The sequence below is a fragment of the Vespa velutina genome, chromosome 4, assembly GCF_912470025.1.
Source record: "Vespa velutina chromosome 4, iVesVel2.1, whole genome shotgun sequence".
Taxonomy (NCBI): Eukaryota; Metazoa; Arthropoda; class Insecta; order Hymenoptera; family Vespidae; genus Vespa; species Vespa velutina.
In genome coordinates, this window is record NC_062191.1 from 4,759,966 (window position 1) to 4,774,512 (window position 14,547).

Consider the following 14,547-nt stretch of genomic DNA (forward strand, 5'->3'; position numbering starts at 1 on the left):
ATCATAATTATTCTGTCAGAGGCGACATTTTTGACATGAAAATGACGAAAATAATGAGATTTAAGTGCAAGCTTTAAACAAGAAGAAAAGATATATACATATAATATATATATATACATTCATATATATATATATATGTATATATATATATATATATACACGAGAGGATGTCTATTCTATCGACCAGGCTTGCGACGCGCGCATGACAACACGCTCGATCGTAAGGGAAGACTATCATGGCGACGGTGCGAGATAACCTCGAGCTCTTTCGAACGTTCTTTTATCCATTTACTATACTTTCTAAGATTTAACTGGTGATTTACGGAGTATGTCTATTGGTGTCGAAACGATCGGAGAACGAGTAATACCTACTTAACTCGAATCGTGCTTTACAGGTAAGCCAACGACGTATTTTCTGTCGTTTCCTCGAACGTAACAACAATATTTTCTGATAATTCATTGAACTAAAATAGAGACATAGAAAGTTCTATATGGAAAGATAAAAAAGAAAAAAAAAAAAAAGAAAAAGAAAAAAAAAAGAAAAAAGAAAAAAAAAAAGAAAAAAAGAGACAAATGAAATGAGACAACGTTGATAAGAAAAAAAGAAAATTTGTTCTGCTAAAAGTAAATTCCTAATCGTTTGCATTGATAAAATAATAATTAGAATGCTGATACGTATGTATGTATGTATGTATGTATGTTCCCGTTCTCTTCTCACCCTATTTCTCCTACTCTATCCTGTAAAATTGACGTTTGTCATTCATCGTGAATTTGAAATAAAAATATTGCAATTCCTCCTTGAACTTATTGACTCGTTGAAAAAATACAAGAAAAAATCTGTGAATGAATTAATAGAAAAATTATTTACGAGTATACGTTCATAGTGATGATACGTATGTATGACATAGACAAATAGCGTCGTTTGTTTGTTCGCGTTATAGCTGAAAATAGACAATTTATGGAAGGTGCCTTAATGCCTATAAAGAAACCTACCGTGTGGCCAATTGTGACATGTTAGGTTCCGCGAATAGACTTCATTGATCGCAAATTATCCGTAATTTCTACGAAAGAGAAGAATACCTAGCTAAATCGTTATAACTATTTACACATACCTAATTTATCTATTTATAGATAAATCCAATACGATAATTTTTATCGCGATAAAATCACTCGATAGAAGTCAATCGTAATTTAATTAAATTTATAATTAATTAAAAACAATTTAAACGTTTCCCTCGTTCGTTACTTACGAATGAAGTTCTTCATTTTATTTTTATAATAATAAAATCATCGATCGATACATTAAACCGATAAATTTATAACCAATAAACTATAATAATTTCAATGATCTGATAAAATTCTCTTATTTCTCTTACGTTTGACGTTTGTTTTCAATCGAGTCCGTCGTTAAAATTTTTCTGATTATCACAAAAATATCTCGTGCTAACGAATGAGAGAGAAGGGAGGGAGACGGGGAAAGAGGGAGAGAAAGAAGTAAAAAAAGAAGAGCAGGGAAGAAAAAAAAGGAAAGAAAGAAAGAAAGAAAGAAAGAAAGAAAAAGAAAAGTTGTCCCGATCGAAGTGAAATAATTTCCTTATCATTATACGAAGTACTTCAGGCATTTCATTTCATACAAGTGTATAATATAGATACTATCTTTCTGTCCGACAATCTCTCTCTCTCTCTCTTCCTCTTTAAAAAAAAAAAAAAAAAATAAGGTAAATACCAAAAACACGCAAGATATAAACGTGGCCATACGAAAATTTACGTTCCGTCGTACGGAGACAACGTGAGAAGAAAACTTTGTTCTTAAAAAAAAAAAAAAGAAAAAAAGAAAAAAGTTATATCCTGTTCGACTTAAAAAGTAAAAAAACGAAGAACGATAGGCGATAGGTAATCAAAGGAGAGTCAGTTCAAACGAATTAAATTGGAAAGGACTGAATAACACGAAGATCTAGCTAGCTATATATATATATATATATATATACACACCTACATTCATAGAGAAAGATGGACGATACGCCGGAACTTTGGCTGGTCATCAACGAAATAATTTCTCTCTCTCTCTCTCTCTCTCTCTCTCTCTCTCTCTCTCTGTCTCTCTCTCTCTCTTTCTCTTTCTTATTTTCGTTCGAATTCGAAGGTTTCTTCTCGTGGACATAACCTTTACGCTATTATCCAGTAAGAGCGAGAGATAGAGAGAGAGAAAGAAAGAGAAAGAGAGAGAGAGAGAGAGAGAGAGAGAGAGATAAAGAGAAAGAGAAATGTGGTAACTCACTTTTGGCTTTCTTCCTCTTTGCGAAGTGTATTAGATTGGCTTCGAGATACGTGACCTCGCTCGAGAATCAAGCTCGTTTCCCAACATTCTCTACTCTTCACTTCGATCCTCCTCAAACCCCACCCAAGAGCCCTCTCATCCTCTCCTCTCTTCGTCATTTCCTATGGTTCCTCGCCACCTCCCACGTCGACACTACGTCCTGCACGAACCTAACTTTCCACGAACGTACTTCCCCTGGTCCCCCCCCCTTCTACCCTCCTACCCTACCTCCTATTCTTTCTCCGCCATACTCTTTTTCTCTTTTTTATTTTATTTCTTTTTTTTTTCTTTTTTTTTTTTTTATTATTCTATTTTTTTCTTTTTTTCTTTTTTTCTTTCACTATTTACTTCCCTCCATCCTTTACTTACTACCGTCGCGTCCTTTTTTCATTCTCTAATGTTTTTCACTTCTTCGACGTTGCGAAACTCTTATGCAGATTCTGTTTACATTATCTTCTATTTCGTCTCACAAACATATACATACATACATACATATATATATATATATATATACACATGTATATATCGTGTATATTATAAACATTCGTATTCGACAATTCGAAAACAAGAAAATATCGTCTAATCGTATAATTAATTTTACCAAATCAATATCTAATTTGTCATTGTAATCGTGATCGTATTTAGATCGATATTTAGATATCTATTTTTTTTCTTCTTCTTTCATTCTTTCTTTCTTTTACCTCTCAATATTCGTATAAAGAGAACTGATAGAAACGTTAGTAAAAATTTTATAACAGAAGTTCGAATGTAATTCGAATTAAATTTCTCTAAAGAATACTTCCAATTTTCTTTTATATAAGCTGGACAATAGAAGCCAGAGAAGGAGAGAAAGAGAGAGAGAAAAAGAGAGAGAGAGAGAAAAAGAGAGAGAGAGAGAGAGAGAAAGTAAACGCAGCAGCAAGTGAAGTAGAAAGAAGAAAGAATTAGATACAAATGGGGGGGGGGGGGGGTAGGTGGGGGGAAGAGAAAACTTCGTATCATCGGATTCAGCAGTCCGACCAGAGTTCTGAGATGGTTATAAAAGTTTTCTGCAACTCGATATATATATATATATATATATATATATATATATATATATATATAAGTATATATATAAGTATACTTATAGATACGTTGTGTATATATGTATGTAGACGAAGTATCGAATACGCGTATTACCTAGACTGGAACAAACTCGTTTCCAATGTGTTCACCTTGGTCTTCTTCTTCCTTCTCATTCTCATCCACATCCTCATCCACATCCTCATCCTCATCCTCATCCTCATCCTCATCCTCCTAAAGGGAGAAAAGAGAAAGAGAGAAAAGCCAAAGAGCAATTCCTATTCCAACGACTTTCCGTAAAAACGTCTCATATCGTGAAACATTGTTAAATATATTACGGTCTTGCCATCTCGTATACCACTACTACTACTACCACTGCCGCTACTACTACTACTACTGCTACTACTACTACTACTACTACTACTACTGCTACTACTACTACTACTGCTACTACTACTACTAATACTACTACTCTACTACTACTACTACTACTACTACTACTACCTTCCTACTAACACTATCAACATCATGTAATGCATATGTATGCAAAGACGAAGTGAGAAAGAGAGTGAAAGAGAGAGAGAAAGAGAGAAATGCCATGATAGAAGATCACGTGCCTACAGAATTTTACAATCCCCACGTTGATCAGAGTCTAGACTATCGTTTTCGTGATCCGGAATCCTTTCGGTCTTTCTTCTCGAACGGAATATCGAGAAGGGGGCGTGAAGTTTGAGGATGCAAGAGATGCACCGCCTTTCCAACCAGTCAGAGCTTAAGCTCAACCGTGATATTCAATTCGATGAGAGAACCTAAGGAGCCATTGATCTCCTTAAAATCTAACCGTGTCCATGTATATAACGTGTACTTAAACGTGTCTTATATGGAAAAAGAAAACAAAAAAAAAAAAAAAAAAAATGAAAACAAAAAAAACAGATATGATAAATTACATATTTACGAAAATAATCGTATTGTTTAGTAAAAATCAAATAACTCAAGATACTTGCATGATTTCTTTTTCTTTTCTTCTTTCTTCCATTTTTTTTTTCTTTTCTTTTTTCAAGAAATACATTCGATTTTAATTCTACGATAATAATTGTTCAAAATTACAATCAATTAACGTATACCTAATTACCTTAATGAATAGAACTTGTGTATACTTATATCTGTCTATATAAAATGAAGTTCGACGTGTTTTAAAGAAAAAACAAAAAAAACAAAAAAAAAAAAAAAAAAAAAAAAAAAAAAACAAAGAAAAAACAAATAAAATGAAATAATAAAAAAAGAAAAACAAAAAAGATAAAAAGAAAGAAAAGAAAGTAAAGAAGAAAAAGTAAAAGAACTTTTCTCTAATTTATTTATTTATCCTCTCCCTCTCACATTCCCCCTCCCCTCCCACCCTTCCATCCGTATTAAATCACTTCCCTTTACGAAATACTTTGCGAATACTCTTGCTTCAATGAAACTAAGTAGATAAAATATCATTGGTTCGAGTTGAAAAATTTGTCGATCGTCTTGGACTTAACATTTTTGTAGTATCGCATAGACATCGTCTTCCCCTCTTTTTTAGTGCATAAGTCCCCCTTATCTCACGGTTCTCATTTTGTGACTTTCCCCTACTCCATTCTATTCTACTCTTACTCTTACTCTTACATCTCGTCCTTGTCTACTTCTATTACTTCTTCTACCTCTTCTACCTCTTCTACCTCTTCCTCTTCGTTTCATAGATATCTTTACATTTTCACAACCTCCTCCCGAGTTTTCATGTCTTTTCTCTCAAATATATATATATATATATATATATATATATATATATATTATATATAATATATATATATATATATATCTTTGTACAAAGTTTCCTTCGATCGTTCCTGTGACTTCGCTCTAATGAGACTTCAACGTTCACCGTCATTCTGATAGTCACACACAAATACACGTAACTTACATGTACCTACGAATAACGTAGATATCTACTCTAGTCGTACCTAGTCTAGTCTATCCAACGTCCTCCGGGTAAATCCTCTAACGCATAAGACTTCTCATGGTAACGTACGTGAAGCTATATGTACTTACATACACATATACACATACATAGATACATACGTACGTACGTACGTACGTAGAATCTTGTAAGAGAAAGATAAAGACGAGAAGAGAAGAGAAAAGAGAGAGAGAGAGAGAGAGAGAGAGAGTAAGAGAGAAAAAGAGAGATATCCTAGAAGTTCGTCGGCGATATTCCAACAACGATTTCAACCAACCCATCCTTACACAATCGTGTACCTACAAACGTACTCGCCTTAGCAAGAAGAACCCTTTTACGTGTCCAATCTTCCTCCGTCGTTCCTTCGTTGAAGGAGAAATAACAATTTCGTTGTTGGAACGCCTTGAGAAAACTTAACGCTTAACCGCGCTCGCCCGTTTTCTAGTAAGCTTTTCGACTTTCTTCCGAATCGGAAAGCTCGATCTCCTTTTCGTGCTTCTCGTACGAGTAAGACGAGAACGTTTGGAAAATAGGAAGATGACCTCGTAAAATTGGAGCTACGCCGAGGATATTTTTCTTGGCTGGTTGGTTGGTTGGTTGGTTAGTGGATAGGTAGATAGGTAGGTAGGTAGGTAGGTAGGTAGGTAGGTAGGTAGGTAGGTAGGTAGGTAGGTAGATATAGCTAGCTAGATATAGAGTATATCGGAAACTTGCTATTTATCCCGTCGAACGATTCTAGTCGTATACCGTTATTTCATAACTCCGTAAGAAGTAATAGATCTCAGACTTCCTATCAAAAATTACATCCGTCTTGTGGACTGACTCGTTAACTTCACCGGAGGATAGGATTTTCTTCTTCGTCAAATGATATTAAAAGTTTTCGTACGTTATAAGAAAGAAAGAAAATGAGAGATAGAGAGTAAGAGAAAGAAAGAGAGAGAGAGAGAGAGAGAGAGAGAGAGAGAGAGAGAGAGAGAGAGAAATCATGAAAACGGAAATAACATAACAAATACAATTTCATAGTTGTAACAGACTAAGACATCGTATTGAATATCGTAATGGCGTACGAAGAAGAGGACGATTACCATAGAAATGTCTCGGCTTTTAATGACACGTGTATTATGTACGTATATATAAATATATATATATATATATATATACACACATACACACATACATATATATATATATACATTCTTTTCTATACTTGAAAAAAATACGAAACGTAATGGATTCCATACGATCAAAATCTGAACGAACGAGCCTTGCAGGCAATGAATTCGTCCTAGAGTTTCATAACTTCGATCGGCCAACGAGAATAACGAAGGACAATGTTGCACGGGCTAGCTCTTGCAGGAGCACCTAAAGAAAATAAACTGTAATAAAATGGACTATGTAAAATGGCGAGCCCCAAGTAAAATAACGTTTAACCATCTAGCTAGCTTGGCCTAGGCTTGATAAAGATTTCTCGCTTAGACATAAACATCGGGCGTCGCAAACTTAACGCATGGTCATCCACGAATGAGCGTAAAGATCGCTCTTTACGATATCGTCGTGCCGGATTTTGCGCAAGAAAGAGAGAGAGAGAGAGAGAGATAGCGCGCTCACGTTCAATGTGGTATCTTTGTAGACACAGTTAATTGAGAAGTCAACTACTTACATACATACGTAAACCTTCGAGTACCAATGAATTCAATTTACGCATCTCTTATGCATAGTTATATTGTTACTTTCTTTATTTTTTGTTTTTTTTTTTTTTTCTTTTCTTTTTTTTTTTTTTTTTTTTTGTTTTATTTTTCTTTACTATTTTTTTCTCCCTCTTACGCTTACGCTTTCTCATTTCTATCGCTTTTTCTTCCCTTTATCTTTTTTATATCTGTTTTATTCCTTATCCTCTTCTACTACTACTTCTTCTTCTTCTTTTTTCTTCTTTATCTTCTTCTTCTTCTTCTTCTTCTTCTTCTTCTTCTTTTTCTTCTTTTTCTTCTTCTTCTTCTTCTTCTTCTTCTTCTTCTTCTTCTTCTTTTTCCGACGCTACGTAGAAAACGAACGACTTCGAGCCGACGGATACGCGCCGAAGACGCAATGCTTCGATTCTATCGTCATTTGAAAATTGTTTATTTCAAATATTCTTTGCAAAAGAAAAACAAATCTTCGTTCTCTTTTTTCTTCCTTTTTCTTTTCGTTTTTTTTTTCTTTTGTAAACGAGTCCACAAATGTATTTATCATTGTTCTAACCATACTTAGAAAATGTATTCCTTTTTATTGTCTCGATCGATCATAGATAGGAGAAGTTTCATTCAAGATGGAGAACAAACGTGAAAAGAAAATGGAACGATCTGCGTGCAAGTCCTTATATATATATATATATAACGAATAACAGGAAGATTGGTATGATCTAATCATGGAATCTACTTCGAGCCCTGAACAAAGCAAACTGAACAACCTTAGTTCGTAAGATGATCTTAGAGGGAAGAGAAAGACGAGAATCCAATCAAAACCGAATAGAAGAGGCCATCGAATATCCGACGACTACGTTTGCCTTCTGCGAAGCAATTATCCCTTTTGCTAAGAATGGTCTTAGGAACGTAATTAATCTCCTTGGCAATCAACGTTAACAACACTATGAACATTACTCGTTCCAAGTAATTATACCAATTAGCACTTTTGCAATGATTTTATCTTTTTCCAAACTAAATATATACGTTTCCTGGTATTTCTATTATAACGTATAAATAATTATAATATAACGAGTATGATACAATATACATACATATATACATATATATATATATATATATATGCATATATAATATATATTTTCTTCGTAGAAGTTCGTAGTTAATTAATGCAATTATTTATGATAAAACGTATGTACTTAGTTATAATCAATACATTATGGATAAATTACATATATTATTTTAAAGCACTATTTGACATATCCCTCGAACAATATTAATAATCCATATGTGTCTTCAATAATATCCCATAATATTTCATTAACTTAACACACAGAAAATTTCCGAGGAATACGAAACGATACGTGTCGGTCTTCTTCCAACAAGAGACTGCTCTCGCTTCGGTAGTTTACTTTAGGTATAAACACAACGGTTCGGCGGGTAAACGACGAGGTGACGTAGAAAAAAAAAGAGAGAGAGAGAGAGAGAGAAAAGGGTTTATCTATTTTTTGCGTGTATGAGCTATTCGAAGAAAAGAAAAAAACGAACGAACGAACGAACGAACGAATGGTTGACCTTTCGGCATAACTCTAGTTTTTATGCAAAGCCCTTCGGACAAATGGAAAGCAGATTTTTCGGATATTCCATACCTACGTAGAAAAATATCTACATTGGGAAAGAGGACTGGCAAAAAAATTCTATGTCGATTTGAAACGACTAGGAGAGTTGTGGGAGACGAATTTCTTGTTTTTTTTCTTTTTTCTTCTTTCCTCTTTCCTTTTCTTTTCCTCTTTTTTTTTCCTCGAAAGAAAAGAAAAGAAAGAAAGAAAGAAAGAAATAAAGCAAGAAAGAAGGAACAACAAAAAAAGAAACAAAAAAATATTTTGTTGGAAAGAGACCTTTGTGGACCTTTTACCGATATCCATCCAAGCGCAGTGAGAAAAAACGATACGAAATAAAGCAAAAAGCGAGATAAACGAAAATGAAAAAAGGGGAAGGACGAGATTTAAGGGAGTACGATGTGGGTGGACAGATAACCGGAAAAACGTTCGATCTTCAACTAGAAACGAGAAACCTTTTGCAAAGAAGAGTTTGTCCCTATAAATGAAGAGGAAAATTCTACTCTTAGTGCCCTTCCCTCGCCTCGTCTCTTAAGCATTATCGTAGATTGGTTTCTTTCATCGAACTTCCCCGTAAGTAAGAGATAGGTAAGTTTTTTTCCCTTCAAGATTGAAAAGCATTTACATGGAAATGAGGATATATAAGACACAATCTCGTTCGATATTTAAATAGATACCTAAGCGAATATATGATCGATTATTAACCAGATTGTTTTAAAGTTGTAAGAAACATTTTATATTTCTCTCTCTCTCTCTCTCTCTCTCTCTCTCTCTTTCTTTCTCTTTCTCTTTCTCTACGTCAATTTACTAAAATTTATTATAATTTTCTCAATAATCCTTTCGTATGATTATTTAAACGAATTACTATAAATTAATATACGTAATATATCTAATAACAGTATAATTGAAAAATTTCTCGAGTAACGTTATTTTAAAAATTAATCAAACATATGGCCTTTTTTCGCGACATTTTTACTCATTAAAATACTAACATAAGAACTTTCGATTCATCCTATTAACGCGAGTTCAAAGCTCTCTTCCATCGTCCTATGCTTCGAAAAAAAAAAAGAAATAAATAAATAAAACAAAAAGGAAAAAAAAATTGCAAGAGAGAGGCAAAGAGAAAGAGAGAGAGAGAGAGAGAGAGAGAGAGAGAAAAGAGATATTAAAATGGAAGGAGATTGAGAATGAAATTCACGTTGAGATATTATTCTCGTGTTATCGAACGAACATGAAGATCTCAAGTTCCCTAAGGGGGTTTATATATCTCGAAAGGAAAGACGAGTTGCATATATAGTCCGACTTATCGGAGAATTTTAAGTCGTCGTGAAGGGTACAATGTTGCATCCATAGTGGTCGTTCGTTCGTTCGTTCATACATACGTTCGTTCGTTCGTTCGTTCATTCGTTCGTTCATTCGTTCGTTCGTTCGTTCGTTCATTCGTTCGTTTGTTCGTCTTGCATTTGTGAGAGTAAATTTCGCGACGGAAGCGACGGAAGGACCATGGTCGCAATAAAAGACGAAGCGTGCAGAGGGAAGATGAAGCCTTGTAAACAGAGAGAAACACCAAGTTCTAAGGGAATAGGAACGAACGGCAAGGCGAAAACGGACGAGCATGTAAACGCGAACTCTGTTTATACGACATTCTTTGTATGCGTCTCTCTCTCTCTCTCTCTCTCTCTCTCTCTCTCTCTCTCTCTCTCTCTCTATCTACCTATCTATCTCTATCTATCTCTATCTCTATCTCTATCTCTTCCTCTTTCTCTATAGGTATTCTATGTATTCACATGTATATATATATATACATGTGTGTGTGTGTGTGTGTGTGTGTAAATGTAGCTATTTGAAATGCACTCGGTGACATCCTCTGCACATAGAAGTTCCTATGAGCTTCAGTGGTCTTCAAACTTCGTCAAATTATTCGTCTAACTAAGTAAACTAATTCTCCATTAACTACCAAGAGTGAAAGAGAGAGAGAGAGAGAGAGAAAGAGAGAGAGAGAGAGAAAGAGAATATAGGGAGTCGTTTCGAAATACGAGATCTAACTTCGTTTTACGACGATATTATATATTATTAACGAATTAGAATATATTCTTGTCAAATCGTCGTGTTAAATTTCGACGAGAAATATTTTACCAATAACTATAACGACAATATTATTTTTCCTTTCCTTTAATCGATCCGATTTTATATTAATTCCCCGATAACGTCATAAAAATTCATTAATATCAGGCTAATTAATATCATCTGAAATAATGTATCATTATTTTAGATTAAATCGACGTGCTGTTTAGAATGGAAAAGAGATAAAAAAGAAAAAGACAAAAAAGAAGAAGAAGGAAAAAAAGATGAAGGATTTTCGTGAAAAAAATTTTCTTAAAAAAAGAAAAAAAAAAGAAGAAGAAGAAGAAGAAAAAAGAAAAATGTTATATTGCGGATCAGTGTATTTTAGGGTAAGCAAAAGAGAGAATAAATGATAAAAAAAATAAATAAATAAATAAAATTAAAAAAAAAAAAAAAAGAAGAAGAAAAAAGAAAAAAGGGTAAAAAGAAAAGAAACAGGTCGTATGTCGCCTTTCGAATTATTCATGCCACGAGAAAAATATTTCATGCGAGCCGACGGCGTCTAGCTTACATTTTGGTTGGATTATGCACCGAGGACATTGTACCGGCTAAAATCGTCCGGCTATCAAAACTTGGCTCGCTTCGAGCTCCAGTGCACGTCATCGACGTCGTTCGCCGTTCTAGAAGTAGTAGTAATGGTAGCGTGATGGAACCGGGGGGAGAAGTAAATAGGAGAGGGGAAGGGGTGACGAGAACATATACGAGCTTACACGCATGGTATGCACGCTATCACGAAGGATCTTTTTTTTTTCTTCTTCTTCTTCTTCTTTTTTTTGTGGCTTTCAACATTTTAAAGGAATAGGACAATATTTTTTTTAGAATAAGAGAAGTAGATTTCGATTTTCGATAGGTATCGATCACGTTGTTTTTGTTGTCGTTTGTTGTTGTTGCACTTAACGCATCTGCATGTCTTTATCCACAATTCCTTTCGAAGCTTCGAATTCACTTCGTTTTATTGGATCAATCTAAGCGCCTTGCAATTATTTTTTTCCTCTTTTTTCTTTTTTTCTTTCTTTCTTCTTTTTTCTTTCTTTTCTTTTTTTTTTCTTTTTTTTCTTTTTTTCTTAGAGTCGATTTTACGAATAGGAATTATTTATCGATCGATTATTATTGATACCAATAAGATATCCTACAAAAATGTCCATGCGATATTTCTGTACCCATCTCAAGTCGTTAAAAATAAATTCAAGATTAAATATTTCTCCTAACTATAAGAAAAGAAAAAAGAAAAAAAAAAAAAAGAAGAAGAAGAAGAAACGATAACTAATTGTAAAAAAAAAGATTGCACGGGGCTTCGTTTCGATTAAATTTCGAGTCCCCGTTTCTATCAAGCTATCTCGCCATCTAGATCGAGACTTTCAAACGAATGACACTCGTTCGAGTTTACGAGAATTTTACAGAAAAAATGTACGATAGTTCTGTTCGCAGGGCTTAAAAGATGGGAAAAGAACAAAAAAAAAAAGAAAAAAGAAAAGGAAAAGAAAAGAGAAAGAAGATGAACTTCTCGAAGCAAAAGCATCAGCAGCAACGGCGGCAGCAACAATGGCCAGTGCCAGTGGCAGCAGCAACAGCAACAGCAACAGCAGCATCAACAGCAGCAGCAGCAGCAGCAGCAGTAACAGTAACAGCAACAGCAGCAACAGCAGCAGCAGCAGCAGCAGCAGCAGCCAGCAGCAACAGCAGCAGTAGAACTAAGAGGACGAGAGAGCAAGGATATAAAGTGGAAAATCTTCGGATCCGCAATTTAAGAGCACGATTCCAATGCAGAGGGAGTAAGAACGTTAACGATACCGAACAAGTTGAATACCGAGTTTCGCTACATAGTTGCGAGACCTTCGGTATATCTCCTAATTATATCTTCTCTTAGCCCGAGTAAAGTTCCTCCTTTTAATGAAACGCCATAAAAAGCGGAGCGAGAAAAAGAAGAGACCAATAAGGAAACGCCGATGACGGTAGGAGAAGGAGAAGAAGAAGAATAAGAAGAAGAAGAAGAAGAAGAAGAATAAGAAGAAGAAGACGAAGACGAAGACGAAGACGCAAAAGAAGGAGAAGGGGAAGAAGGAATAAAAGGAGAAGGGTAGAAGGTAGAAAAGAAGGGGAGGTGACCATACCTGAGGGAATATAAGACAAAAAGATAGGCTGCATTACGATTACATTTGAAAAAAAAAAAGAGAGAGAGAGAGAGGTTGTATGTAATGCGTAGTGGAGGGGGAGGATGGTGAATAAAAATTAAAAATTAAAAAAGAAAAAGAAAGAAGGAGAGAAATGAAAAATAAATAAAACGTCGTTTTTCATCATTTTTCCTCCCCTACTTTTTTCTTCCATCTTTCCCCCGCTCTTAACGAAAAAAGCAAGCAGCAAGTGCAAATCTCGAATGTCAACCGGCTACAACTAACAGCACACAACGAACTTCAGAATTTTCTTCCATCTTTCTCTCTCTCTCTCTCTCTCTCTCTCTCTCTCTCTCTCTCTCTTTTTCTTTCTCATATGTACATGGATATTATATAGATATACCTACACATTCGCAAGCGTATAAATCTTGTCAGGAGCAGCGCTTAATTGTACAATCGCGATAAATCAAACGATCAGCGGGAAGCAGTAATTATCCATACAAGAATAATGATAAATCACTGCATAAGGACGAGCAACTATAAACTGTGTTCATATATGTGTGTGTTCTTCGTGTTTTTGTTCATATATATATATATGTGTGTGTGTGTGTGTGCGTGTGTGTTGCATGCGAAAGTATGCGATAACGTCAATGAAAATCGCAGTACGAAACCTTTCGACTTTCTTGTTCGATGATTCTCAAGGAATATCACGATACCTATGGACTTCGACATTGCTAATTTGTGGACTTACTTTTTTACAACGTTCGATAATAAATGTTATTTTCAATAATATTCGATACTACACGAAAAGTATGTAAGTACTTACATAAGTATTTACTTATATATATATATATATATATATTGGTACTTAAGTACCGACAAAGTTTAACATAAGTCAATGTAAATTATTTTATTTAAAAAAAAAAAAAAAAGAAAAAAAAATTCGCAACGATTATCTCATTTTTTTCGTTAAATAAAACCAGAAAAAAATGTATTTTCTCATGTTAAGCGAGACGTAATGAATTAATATTGAAACGCGAATGATAATTTTGTTCAAGAAAAAAATTACATACATACGTACGTTGCTTGCAACATGTTATAAATAAATATATAAATAATACGTATTAATGACAATTTGACGTGTTAACTCGATATCTTCAAGATTTATTATACAGTTTGCATAACACGTTTTATTTTTATTATATATAAATTTATCTTGAGGTCACAATGGAAACACTACGAACATGTTCCTCATATTCGTAAGTAATAATATTAAGAATATTCTATCATAAAGCTATTGTCAACATTTTTTAGCTATGATAGTTAGTTTTATTTTTACAAAATTTCTTTATACGTATTATATACTTTTTCCAATTTGATTTTCAATTTGAAATACTTGACACCGACAATAATTTAATATTATTCGTATTATTTAACAAAAGAACAAAAGAAAAAAGAAAAGAATGTATAAAGAATTATATTGTTTAAAATTTTTTAAATAATCAAATAATTTGCCATTATACGATAATACATAAGTTTTATTATGTGAATGAATCTATTCACGTATAATATGACGTATTATATTTCGAAATATTTGATAAGAAGTATTAAAATTATTCGTACTATTAAAAAGAAAAAAAAAGAAAAAGAAATA

General features: G+C 33.9%; 1 long non-coding RNA gene across 2 annotated transcripts; it reads left to right on the forward strand.

The window, feature by feature from the left end:
• The first annotated feature begins 202 nt into the window (after window positions 1–202).
• Window positions 203–11,024, forward strand: LOC124948469. 2 transcript variants are annotated; one of them, XR_007100748.1, is made up of 3 exons: window positions 203–395; window positions 7,645–8,005; window positions 10,931–11,024. It is a non-coding gene; the product is annotated as an uncharacterized LOC124948469 (long non-coding RNA). The 2 variants fall into 2 exon arrangements; XR_007100747.1 differs by lacking the exon at window positions 10,931–11,024 and adding an exon at window positions 8,376–8,822.
• The last annotated feature ends 3,523 nt before the right edge of the window (window positions 11,025–14,547 follow it).